At 39.4% G+C, this 16,207-nt stretch overlaps 1 protein-coding gene across 1 annotated transcript in view; it reads right to left on the bottom strand.

Annotated features, from left to right (window-relative positions):
- LOC148436146 (protocadherin-16-like) overlaps positions 1 to 16,207 on the bottom strand; it is a gene marked incomplete at both ends in the record, with an annotated part of 191,250 nt that overhangs the window by 149,520 nt on the left and 25,523 nt on the right. The window lies entirely within an intron of this gene.

Raw genomic sequence — 16,207 nt, 5'->3', positions numbered from 1 at the left:
CACATTACACATAATACACAGCAGTCACCTCACACATTATACATATAGACAGCAGTCACCTCACATATTATACATAATACTGAGCAGTCACCTCACACATTATACATATAGACAGCAGTCACCTCACATATTATACATAATACTGAGCAGTCACCTCACATATTATACATAATACTGAGCAGTCACCTCACACATTATACATAATACTGAGCAGTCACCTCACATATTATACATAATACACAGCAGTCACCTCACTTAGTTATTATACATATAGACAGCAGTCACCTCATACATTATACATAATACTGAGCAGTCACCTCACATATTATACATAATACTGAGCAGTCACCTCACACATTATACATAATACTGAGCAGTCACCTCACATATTATACATATAGACAGCAGTCACCTCACACATTATACATATACACAGCAGTCACCTCACATATTACACATAATACTGAGCAGTCACCTCACACATTACACATAATACTGAGCAGTCACCTCACATATTACACATAATACTGAGCAGTCACCTCACACATTACACATAATACTGAGCAGTCACCTCACATATTACACATAATACTGAGCAGTCACCTCACACATTATACATATAGACAGCAGTCACCTCACATATTATACATAATACTGAGCAGTCACCTCACACATTATACATAATACTGAGCAGTCACCTCACATATTATAAATATAGACAGCAGTCACCTCACATATTATACATATACACAGCAGTCACCTCACATATTACACATAATACTGAGCAGTCACCTCACACATTACACATAATACTGAGCAGTCACCTCACACATTATACATATAGACAGCAGTCACCTCACACATTATACATATAGACAGCAGTCACCTCACACATTACACATAATACTGAGCAGTCACCTCACACATTACACATAATACTGAGCAGTCACCTCACACATTATACATAATACTGAGCAGTCACCTCACATATTATACATAATACTGAGCAGTCACCTCATACATTATACATAATACTGAGCAGTCACCTCACATATCATACATAATACTGAGCAGTCACCTCACATATTATACATAATACTGAACAGTCACCTCACATATTACACATAATACTGAGCAGTCACCTCACATATCATACATAATACTGAGCAGTCACCTCACATATTATACATATAGACAGCAGTCACCTCACACATTATACATAATACTGAGCAGTCACCTCACATATTATACATATAGACAGCAGTCACCTCACATATTATACATATAGACAGCAGTCACCTCACACATTATACATATAGACAGCAGTCACCTCACATATTATACATATAGACAGCAGTCACCCCACACATTATACATATAGACAGCAGTCACCTCACATATTATACATAATACTGAGCAGTCACCTCACATATTATACATATAGACAGCAGTCACCTCACACATTACACATAATACTGAGCAGTCACCTCACATATTATACATAATACTGAGCAGTCACCTCACATATTATACATATAGACAGCAGTCACCTCACATATTATACATATAGACAGCAGTCACCTCACACATTACACATAATACTGAGCAGTCACCTCACATATTATACATAATACTGAGCAGTCACCTCACATATTATACATATAGACAGCAGTCACCTCACACATTACACATAATACTGAGCAGTTACCTCACATATTATACATAATACTGAGCAGTCACCTCACATATTATACATATAGACAGCAGTCACCTCACATATTATACATATAGACAGCAGTCACCTCACATATTATACATAATACTGAGCAGTCACCTCACATATTATACATATAGACAGCAGTCACCTCACACATTACACATAATACTGAGCAGTCACCTCACACATTACACATAATACTGAGCAGTCACCTCACACATTACACATAATACTGAGCAGTCACCTCACATATTATACATATACACAGCAGTCACCTCACACATTATACATATAGACAGCAGTCACCTCACATATTATACATAATACTGAGCAGTCACCTCACATATTATACATAATACTGAGCAGTCACCTCACATATTATACATAATACTGAGCAGTCACCTCACATATTATACATAATACTGAGCAGTCACCTCACATATTATACATAATACTGAGCAGTCACCTCACACATTACACATAATACTGAGCAGTCACCTCACATATTACACATAATACTGAGCAGTCACCTCACATATTATACATAATACTGAGCAGTCACCTCACACATTATACATAATACTGAGCAGTCACCTCACACATTACACATAATACTGAGCAGTCACCTCACACATTATACATAATACTGAGTAGTCACCTCACACATTATACATAATACTGAGCAGTCACCTCACATATTATACATAATACTGAGCAGTCACCTCACACATTACACATAATACTGAGCAGTCACCTCACACATTATACATATAGACAGCAGTCACCCCACACATTATACATAATACTGAGCAGTCACCTCACACATTATACATATAGACAGCAGTCACCTCACACATTATACATAATACTGAGCAGTCACCTCACATATTACACATAATACTGAGCAGTCACCTCACATATTATACATATAGACAGCAGTCACCCCACACATTATACATAATACTGAGCAGTCACCTCACACATTATACATATAGACAGCAGTCACCTCACACATTATACATAATACTGAGCAGTCACCTCACATATTACACATAATACTGAGCAGTCACCTCACACATTACACATAATACTGAGCAGTCACCTCACATATTACACATAATACTGAGCAGTCACCTCACATATTATACATATAGACAGCAGTCACCTCACATATTATACATAATACTGAGCAGTCACCTCACATATTACACATAATACTGAGCAGTCACCTCACATATTATACATATAGACAGCAGTCACCTCACATATTACACATAATACTGAGCAGTCACCTCACATATTACACATAATACTGAGCAGTCACCTCACTTATTATACATAATACTGAGCAGTCACCTCACATATTACACATAATACTGAGCAGTCACCTCACATATTACACATAATACTGAGCAGTCACCTCACACATTATACATATAGACAGCAGTCACCTCACATATTATACATAATACTGAGCAGTCACCTCATACATTACACATAATACTGAGCAGTCACCTCACATATTACACATAATACTGAGCAGTCACCTCACATATTACACATAATACTGAGCAGTCATCTCACATATTATACATAATACTGAGCAGTCACCTCACACATTACACATAATACACAGCAGTCACCTCACTTATTATACATATAGACAGCAGTCACCTCACATATTATACATAATACTGAGCAGTCACCTCACATATTATACATATAGACAGCAGTCACCTCACATATTACACATAATACTGAGCAGTCACCTCACATATTATACATAATACTGAGCAGTCACCTCACATATTATACATAATACTGAGCAGTCACCTCACACATTACACATAATACACAGCAGTCACCTCACTTATTATACATATAGACAGCAGTCACCTCACATATTATACATAATACTGAGCAGTCACCTCACATATTATACATATAGACAGCAGTCACCTCACATATTACACATAATACTGAGCAGTCACCTCACATATTATACATATAGACAGCAGTCACCTCACATATTACACATAATACTGAGCAGTCACCTCACATATTATACATATAGACAGCAGTCACCTCACATATTATACATAATACTGAGCAGTCACCTCACATATTACACATAATACTGAGCAGTCACCTCACATATTATACATAATACTGAGCAGTCACCTCACATATTATACATAATACTGAGCAGTCACCTCACATATTATACATAATACTGAGCAGTCACCTCACACATTACACATAATACACAGCAGTCACCTCACACATTATACATAATACTGAGCAGTCACCTCACACATTATACATAATACTGAGCAGTCACCTCACACATTATACATAATACTGAGCAGTCACCTCACACATTATACATATAGACAGCAGTCACCTCACATATTACACATAATACTGAGCAGTCACCTCACATATTATACATATAGACAGCAGTCACCTCACACATTATACATATAGACAGCAGTCACCTCACATATTATACATAATACTGAGCAGTCACCTCACATATTATACATATAGACAGCAGTCACCTCACATATTACACATAATACTGAGCAGTCACCTCACATATTATACATATAGACAGCAGTCACCTCACACATTATACATATAGACAGCAGTCACCTCACATATTATACATATAGACAGCAGTCACCTCACATATTATACATAATACTGAGCAGTCACCTCACACATTATACATAATACTGAGCAGTCACCTCACATATTATACATATAGACAGCAGTCACCTCACACATTATACATATAGACAGCAGTCACCTCACACATTATACATATAGACAGCAGTCACCTCACATATTATACATAATACTGAGCAGTCACCTCACATATTATACATAATACACAGCAGTCACCTCACATATTATACATAATACTGAGCAGTCACCTCATACATTATACATATAGACAGCAGTCACCTCACATATTACACATAATACTGAGCAGTCACCTCATACATTATACATAATACTGAGCAGTCACCTCACATATTACACATAATACACAGCAGTCACCTCACATATTATACATATAGACAGCAGTCACCTCACACATTACACATAATACTGAGCAGTCACCTCACATATTATACATAATACTGAGCAGTCACCTCACATATTACACATAATACTGAGCAGTCACCTCACACATTACACATAATACACAGCAGTCACCTCACTTATTATACATATAGACAGCAGTCACCTCACATATTATACATAATACTGAGCAGTCACCTCACATATTATACATATAGACAGCAGTCACCTCACATATTACACATAATACTGAGCAGTCACCTCACATATTATACATAATACTGAGCAGTCACCTCACATATTATACATAATACTGAGCAGTCACCTCACACATTACACATAATACACAGCAGTCACCTCACTTATTATACATATAGACAGCAGTCACCTCACATATTATACATAATACTGAGCAGTCACCTCACATATTATACATATAGACAGCAGTCACCTCACATATTACACATAATACTGAGCAGTCACCTCACATATTATACATATAGACAGCAGTCACCTCACACATTATACATAATACTGAGCAGTCACCTCACATATTACACATAATACTGAGCAGTCACCTCACATATTATACATAATACTGAGCAGTCACCTCACATATTACACATATAGACAGCAGTCACCTCACACATTATACATAATACACAGCAGTCACCTCACATATTATACATATAGACAGCAGTCACCTCACACATTATACATATAGACAGCAGTCACCTCACATATTATACATAATACTGAGCAGTCACCTCACATATTATACATAATACTGAGCAGTCACCTCACATATTACACATAATACTGAGCAGTCACCTCACATATTATACATAATACTGAGCAGTCACCTCACACATTATACATAATACTGAGCAGTCACCTCACATATCATACATAATACTGAGCAGTCACCTCACACATTACACATAATACTGAGCAGTCACCTCACATATTATACATATAGACAGCAGTCACCTCACATATTATACATAATACTGAGCAGTCACCTCACATATTATACATTTAGACAGCAGTCACCTCACATATTATACCTAATACTGAGCAGTCACCTCACATATTATACATAATACTGAGCAGTCACCTCACACATTACACATAATACTGAGCAGTCACCTCACATATTATACATATAGACAGCAGTCACCTCACACATTACACATAATACTGAGCAGTCACCTCACATATTATACATATAGACAGCAGTCACCTCACACATTACACATAATACTGAGCAGTCACCTCACATATTACACATAATACTGAGCAGTCACCTCACATATTATACATATAGACAGCAGTCACCTCACATATTATACATAATACTGAGCAGTCACCTCACATATTATACATATAGACAGCAGTCACCTCACACATTATACATATAGACAGCAGTCACCTCACATATTATACATAATACTGAGCAGTCACCTCACATATTATACATATAGACAGCAGTCACCTCACATATTACACATAATACTGAGCAGTCACCTCACACATTATACATATAGACAGCAGTCACCTCACACATTATACATATAGACAGCAGTCACCTCACACATTATACATATAGACAGCAGTCACCTCACACATTATACATATAGACAGCAGTCACCTCACATATTATACATAATACTGAGCAGTCACCTCACATATTATACATATAGACAGCAGTCACCTCACATATTATACATAATACTGAGCAGTCACCTCACACATTATACATAATACTGAGCAGTCACCTCACATATTATACATATAGACAGCAGTCACCTCACATATTATACATAATACTGAGCAGTCACCTCACATATTATACATAATACACAGCAGTCACCTCACATATTATACATAATACTGAGCAGTCACCTCATACATTATACATATAGACAGCAGTCACCTCACATATTATTCATAATACACAGCAGTCACCTCACATATTATTAGGGGTGTGCACCGGCCACTTTTCGTGTTTTGTGTTTTGGTTTTGGATCTGGATCTTTCTTCGTGTTTTGGGTTCTGGGTTTTGTGTTTTGGATCTGTATTTTTTTTAAAAAAAGCATAAAAACAGCTAAAATCACAGAATTTGTAGGTTTTTCTGCTCCTATGCTATTATTAACCTCAATAACCTTAATTTCCACTCATTTCCAGTCTATTCTGAATACCTCAAACCTCACAATAGTGTTTTTATGTCCAAAAGGTTGCACCGAGGTAGCTGGATGACTATGCTAAGCGACACGAGTGGGCGGCACATACACGTGACCCATCTAGGAGTGACACTGCAGTGGCAGACAGGATGGCATTGAAAAACTAGGCCCCAAACTGTACATAATGCAAAGAAAAAAAAGAGGTGCAAGATGGAATTGTCCTTGGGCCCTCCCACCCACCCTTATGTTGTATAAACAGGACATGCACACTTTAACAAACCAATCATTTCAGCGCCAGGGTCTGCCACACAACTGTGGCTGAAATGATTGGTTCGTTTGGGCCCCCACAAAACAAGCTGGCAATTTATCTGTCCCTGCACAAACTGGCTCTACGGAGGCAAGATGTCATCCTCATCCTCCTCATCCACCGATTCCTCATCCTCTTCAGTGTGTACATCCTCATCCTCACAGAGTATTAATTCGTCCCTGCTGGAACCACAGGTCCCTCTGTACGTTCTGGAGGCTGGTCTCCCTGGAAGAGTTGATAATTCATTTTATGAACATCATCTTCTCCACATTTTGTGGAAGCAACCTCCTACGCCTTTCGCTGACAAGGTTCCCGGCTGCACTAAACACTCTTTCGGAGTACACACTGGAGGGGGGGCAACTCAGGTAAAATAGAGCCAGTTTGTACAGGGACCTCCAAATTGCTTCTTTTTCCTGCCAGTACAGGTACGGACTGTCTGACATGCCTACTTGGATGCTGTCACCGATGTAATCCTTTAACAGACAGACGCACGCTTGTCGCTGCTGCTTTGAGGATTCAAGTGCGGCTACAGCCCACACAATTCACAAAGACAGAAAAAAAAAAGAATATTTTTATTGTTTGTGTAGCACACTTTGAGGGTTACACCACCCTTTAACAGACAGACGCACGCTTGTCGCTGCTGCTTTGAGGATGCAAGTGCGGCTACAGCCCACACAATTCACAAAGACAGAAAAAAGAAGAAGAATATTTTAATTGTTTGTGTAGAACACTTTGAGGTGTCACCACCCTTTAACAGACAGACGCACGCTTGTCGCTGCTGCTTTAAGGATGCAGGTGCGGCTACAGCCCACACATTTCACATAGACAGAAAAAAGAAGAATATTTTTATTGTTTGTGTAGCACACTTTGAGGGTGTCACCACCCTTTAACAGACAGACGCACGCTTGTCGCTGCTGCTTTAAGGATGCAGGTGCGGCTACATCGCACACAAGTCACAAACACATTAAAAAAAATAGTTTTTTATTTTTTGGAGCACTTTGAGAGTTACACCACCCTTTAACAGACAGACGCACGCTTGTCGCTGCTGCTTTAAGGATGCAGGTGCGGCTACAGCCCACACATTTCACAAAGACCAAAAAAAAAAGAACAATATTTTAATTGTTTGTGTAGCACACTTTGAGGGTGTCACCACCCTTTAACAGACAGACGCACGCTTGTCGCTGCTGCTTTAAGGATGCAGGTGCGGCTACAGCCCACACATTTCACAAAGACCAAAAAAAAAAGAACAATATTTTAATTGTTTGTGTAGCACACTTTGAGGGTGTCACCACCCTTTAACAGACAGACGCACGCTTGTCGCTGCTGCTTTAAGGATGCAGGTGCGGCTACAGCCCACACAATTCACAAAGACAGAAAAAAAAGAACAATATTTTAATTGTTTGTGTAGCACACTTTGAGGGTGTCACCACCCTTTAACAGACAGACGCACGCTTGTCGCTGCTGCTTTAAGGATGCAGGTGCGGCTACAGCCCACACAATTCACAAAGACAGAAAAAAAAAGAACAATATTTTAATTGTTTGTGTAGCACACTTTGAGGGTGTCACCACCCTTTAACAGACAGACGCATGCTTGTCGCTGCTGCTTTGAGGATGCAGGTGGAATCTAGACGGGATTTGGAACCGAGGACACACTACCTCCATCAATTGTCTAAATCCCACTGCACTAATGTCGGATACCGGACGCACGTCTAACACCAACATAGCAGTCAAGGCCTCAGTTATACGTTTTGCTTCAGGATGACTGCTGTCGTACTTCATCCTCATCGCTAGGGACTGTTGGAGGGTCAATTGTTTAGTAAAAGTAGTGATGTTCCTACTTCCTCTCTGGGATGATGAACAACTCCCAGCAGCAGCAACAGCACTAGGAGGAAGTGGTTCTTGATCTTTCCCTATTTTATTTTTATCGGAGAAAGTTTGGTCCTCCATTTATGTTATATTGATATATATACGTGCGGCTAAAGCGCACACAAACACAGAAAATATTATTTTATTTTTGCTGGAGAGTAGTGCACTTTGTGGGTTACACCACCCTTTAAGAAATGAGCCAGCCGGCTCTTTACTTATGGGACACAGGCGCACGCTTGGCGCTGCTCCTTTGTTGATGCACGTGCAGCCACAGTGCACACAATTCACAAACACAGAAAATAATTTTTTTTTTGGTTTGGACTGGAGTGTACTTTCGGGGGTTACAGCACCCTTAACGGTCAAGCCAGCCGGCCCTTTACTTATGACACAGGCGCACGCTTGGCACTACTTTGTTGATGCACGTGCGGCTACTGCGCACACAATTCACAAACACAGAAAATAATTTTTTTTTTGGTTTGGACTGGAGTGTACTTTCGGGGGTTACAGCACCCTTAACGGTCAAGCCAGCCGGCCCTTTACTTATGACACAGGCGCACGCTTGGCACTACTTTGTTGATGCACGTGCGGCTACTGCGCACACAATTCACAAACACAGAAAATAATTTTTTTTTTGGTTTGGACTGGAGTGTACTTTCGGGGGTTACAGCACCCTTAACGGTCAAGCCAGCCGGCCCTTTACTTATGACACAGGCGCACGCTTGGCACTACTTTGTTGATGCACGTGCGGCTACTGCGCACACAATTCACAAACACAGAAAATAATTTTTTTTTTGGTTTGGACTGGAGTGTACTTTCGGGGGTTACAGCACCCTTAACGGTCAAGCCAGCCGGCCCTTTACTTATGACACAGGCGCACGCTTGGCACTACTTTGTTGATGCACGTGCGGCTACTGCGCACACAATTCACAAACACAGAAAATAATTTTTTTTTTGGTTTGGACTGGAGTGTACTTTCGGGGGTTACAGCACCCTTAACGGTCAAGCCAGCCGGCCCTTTACTTATGACACAGGCGCACGCTTGGCACTACTTTGTTGATGCACGTGCGGCTACTGCGCACACAATTCACAAACACAGAAAATAATTTTTTTTTTGGTTTGGACTGGAGTGTACTTTCGGGGGTTACAGCACCCTTAACGGTCAAGCCAGCCGGCCCTTTACTTATGACACAGGCGCACGCTTGGCACTACTTTGTTGATGCACGTGCGGCTACTGCGCACACAATTCACAAACACAGAAAATAATTTTTTTTTTGGTTTGGACTGGAGTGTACTTTCGGGTTACAGCACCCTTAACGGTCAAGCCAGCCGGCCCTTTACTTATGACACAGGCGCACGCTTGGCACTACTTTGTTGATGCACGTGCGGCTACTGCGCACACAATTCACAAACACAGAAAATATATATTTTTTTGGTTTGGACTGGAGTGTACTTTCGGGGGTTACAGCACCCTTAACGGTCAAGCCAGCCGGCCCTTTACTTATGACACAGGCGCACGCTTGGCACTACTTTGTTGATGCACGTGCGGCTACTGCGCACACAATTCACAAACACAGAAAATATATTATTTTTTTAGCACTTGGGGGGAGCACCCCTGATGGACAGAGCACCCCCTGGACAACACTACAGCACCTCTTTAGGACTGGGACACTGCACAGGACTTTGGAGTGGACACAGCCCCTATGGAGAACTGACTGCACAACACAGTCCAGCCAGCCCCTATGGACTTTGAAGTAGTGGACACAGCCCCTATTAACAACAGCAGCACAGCACAACACAGCCAGCCCCTATGGACTTTGAAGTAGAGGACAACAGCAGCACTACACTACACTACACTACACAGCCCTAACTCCCACCCTCCCTCTTCACTGTCCACAGCCGAGTGAGAAAATGGCGCCGACGTGGGTACCTTATATAGGATCCAAAACCCGCGAGACTCGGAAGGCGGGATGATGACGTTTTGCCTCGATTTCAGATCCGAGTCAGGCGGGAAAAGTCGAGCCTGATTCGGATCGGACTCGGATCGGGGGGGCTCGGGGGGGGTTCGGATTTCAGAAATCCGAACCCGCTCACCCCTACATATTATACATAATACTGAGCAGTCACCTCATACATTATACATAATACACAGCAGTCACCTCACATATTACACATATAGACAGCAGTCACCTCACATATTATACATAATACACAGCAGTCACCTCACATATTACACATATAGACAGCAGTCACCTCACACATTACACATAATACACAGCAGTCACCTCACACATTACACATAATACTGAGCAGTCACCTCACATATTATACATTTAGACAGCAGTCACCTCACACATTACACATAATACTGAGCAGTCACCTCACATATTACACATAATACTGAGCAGTCACCTCACACATTACACATAATACTGAGCAGTCACCTCACACATTACACATAATACACAGCAGTCACCTCACACATTACACATAATACTGAGCAGTCACCTCACATATTACACATAATACTGAGCAGTCACCTCACACATTACACATAATACTGAGCAGTCACCTCACATATTATACATAATACTGAGCAGTCACCTCACACATTATACATATACACAGCAGTCACCTCACATATTATACATAATACTGAGCAGTCACCTCACACATTATACATAATACTGAGCAGTCACCTCACACATTACACATAATACTGAGCAGTCACCTCACATATTACACATAATACTGAGCAGTCACCTCACATATTATACATATAGACAGCAGTCACCTCACATATTATACATAATACTGAGCAGTCACCTCACTTATTATACATAATACTGAGCAGTCACCTCACATATTATACATAATACTGAGCAGTCACCTCACATATTATACATATAGACAGCAGTCACCTCACATATTACACATATAGACAGCAGTCACCTCACATATTATACATAATACTGAGCAGTCACCTCACATATTACACATAATACTGAGCAGTCACCTCACATATTATACATATAGACAGCAGTCACCTCACACATTATACATAATACACAGCAGTCACCTCACATATTACACATAATACTGAGCAGTCACCTCACATATTATACTTAATACTGAGCAGTCACCTCACATATTATACATAATACTGAGCAGTCACCTCACATATTATACATAATACTGAGCAGTCACCTCACATATTACACATAATACTGAGCAGTCACCTCACATATTACACATAATACTGAGCAGTCACCTCACATATTATACATAATACACAGCAGTCACCTCACATATTATACATAATACTGAGCAGTCACCTCACATATTACACATAATACTGAGCAGTCACCTCACATATTACACATAATACTGAGCAGTCACCTCACATATTATACATAATACACAGCAGTCACCTCACACATTATACATATAGACAGCAGTCACCTCACATATTATACATAATACTGAGCAGTCACCTCACATATTATACATAATACTGAGCAGTCACCTCACATATTACACATAATACTGAGCAGTCACCTCACATATTATACATATACACAGCAGTCACCTCACACATTATACATATAGACAGCAGTCACCTCACATATTATACATATAGACAGCAGTCACCTCACATATTATACATATAGACAGCAGTCACCTCACATATTATACATAATACTGAGCAGTCACCTCACATATTATACATATAGACAGCAGTCACCTCACATATTATACATAATACTGAGCAGTCACCTCACATATTACACATAATACTGAGCAGTCACCTCACATATTATACATAATACTGAGCAGTCACCTCACACATTATACATAATACTGAGCAGTCACCTCACATATTATACATAATACTGAGCAGTCACCTCACATATTATACATAATACTGAGCAGTCACCTCACATATTATACATAATACTGAGCAGTCACCTCACACATTACACATAATACTGAGCAGTCACCTCACATATTACACATAATACTGAGCAGTCACCTCACACATTATACATAATACTGAGCAGTCACCTCACATATTATACATAATACACAGCAGTCACCTCACATATTATACATAATACTGAGCAGTCACCTCACACATTATACATATAGACAGCAGTCACCTCACACATTATACATAATACTGAGCAGTCACCTCACATATTATACATAATACTGAGCAGTCACCTCACATATTATACATAATACTGAGCAGTCACCTCACACATTATACATAATACTGAGCAGTCACCTCACATATTACACATAATACTGAGCAGTCACCTCACACATTACACATAATACTGAGCAGTCACCTCACACATTACACATAATACTGAGCAGTCACCTCACACATTATACATAATACTGAGCAGTCACCTCACATATTACACAGCAGTCACCTCACATATTATACATAATACTGAGCAGTCACCTCACATATTACACATAATACTGAGCAGTCACCTCACATATTATACATAATACTGAGCAGTCACCTCACATATTACACATAATACTGAGCAGTCACCTCACATATTATACATAATACTGAGCAGTCACCTCACACATTACACATAATACTGAGCAGTCACCTCACATATTATACATAATACACATAATACTGAGCAGTCACCTCACACATTATACATAATACTGAGCAGTCACCTCACATATTACACATAATACTGAGCAGTCACCTCACATATTATACATAATACACAGCAGTCACCTCACATATTACACATAATACTGAGCAGTCACCTCACATATTATACATATAGACAGCAGTCACCTCACATATTACACATAATACTGAGCAGTCACCTCACATATTATACATATAGACAGCAGTCACCTCACATATTATACATATAGACAGCAGTCACCTCACATATTATACATAATACTGAGCAGTCACCTCACATATTACACATAATACTGAGCAGTCACCTCACATATTATACATATAGACAGCAGTCACCTCACATATTATACATATAGACAGCAGTCACCTCACATATTACACATAATACTGAGCAGTCACCTCACATATTATACATAATACTGAGCAGTCACCTCACATATTACACATAATACTGAGCAGTCACCTCACATATTATACATAATACACAGCAGTCACCTCACATATTATACATATAGACAGCAGTCACCTCACATATTATACATAATACTGAGCAGTCACCTCACATATTATACATAATACACAGCAGTCACCTCACATATTATACATAATACACAGCAGTCACCTCACATATTACACATAATACTGAGCAGTCACCTCACATATTACACATAATACTGAGCAGTCACCTCACATATTATACATAATACTGAGCAGTCACCTCACATATTATACATAATACTGAGCAGTCACCTCACACATTATACATAATACTGAGCAGTCACCTCACATATTATACATAATACTGAGCAGTCACCTCACATATTACACATAATACTGAGCAGTCACCTCACATATTATACATAATACTGAGCAGTCACCTCACATATTATACATATAGACAGCAGTCACCTCACATATTATACATAATACTGAGCAGTCACCTCACACATTACACATAATACTGAGCAGTCACCTCACATATTATACATAATACTGAGCAGTCACCTCACACATTATACATAATACTGAGCAGTCACCTCACATATTACACATAATACTGAGCAGTCACCTCACATATTATACATAATACTGAGCAGTCACCTCACATATTATACATATAGACAGCAGTCACCTCACATATTACATATAATACTGAGCAGTCACCTCACATATTACACATAATACTGAGCAGTCACCTCACATATTATACATAATACTGAGCAGTCACCTCACATATTACATATAATACTGAGCAGTCACCTCACATATTACACATAATACTGAGCAGTCACCTCACATATTACACATAATACTGAGCAGTCACCTCACATATTACATATAATACTGAGCAGTCACCTCACACATTACACATAATACTGAGCAGTCACCTCACATATTATACATAATACTGAGCAGTCACCTCACACATTATACATAATACTGAGCAGTCACCTCACATATTACACATAATACTGAGCAGTCACCTCACATATTATACATATAGACAGCAGTCACCTCACATATTATACATAATACTGAGCAGTCACCTCACACATTACACATAATACTGAGCAGTCACCTCACATATTATACATAATACTGAGCAGTCACCTCACACATTATACATAATACTGAGCAGTCACCTCACATATTACACATAATACTGAGCAGTCACCTCACATATTATACATAATACTGAGCAGTCACCTCACATATTATACATATAGACAGCAGTCACCTCACATATTACATATAATACTGAGCAGTCACCTCACATATTACACATAATACTGAGCAGTCACCTCACATATTATACATAATACTGAGCAGTCACCTCACATATTACATATAATACTGAGCAGTCACCTCACATATTACACATAATACTGAGCAGTCACCTCACATATTACACATAATACTGAGCAGTCACCTCACATATTACATATAATACTGAGCAGTCACCTCACATATTACACATAATACTGAGCAGTCACCTCACATATTACACATAATACTGAGCAGTCACCTCACACATTATACATAATACACAGCAGTCACCTCACACATTATACATAATACTGAGCAGTCACCTCACACATTATACATATAGACAGCAGTCACCTCACACATTACACATAATACTGAGCAGTCACCTCACATATTACACATAATACTGAGCAGTCACCTCACATATTACACATAATACTGAGCAGTCACCTCACACATTATACATAATACACAGCAGTCACCTCACACATTATACATAATACTGAGCAGTCACCTCACACATTATACATATAGACAGCAGTCACCTCACACATTACACATAATACTGAGCAGTCACCTCACATATTACACATAAT

The sequence above is a fragment of the Taudactylus pleione genome, unplaced genomic scaffold (genome assembly GCF_031769625.1).
Source record: "Taudactylus pleione unplaced genomic scaffold, aTauple2 ptg001947l, whole genome shotgun sequence".
Lineage (NCBI taxonomy): Eukaryota > Metazoa > Chordata > Amphibia > Anura > Myobatrachidae > Taudactylus > Taudactylus pleione.
This window is presented reverse-complemented; position numbering and strand designations above follow the sequence as displayed.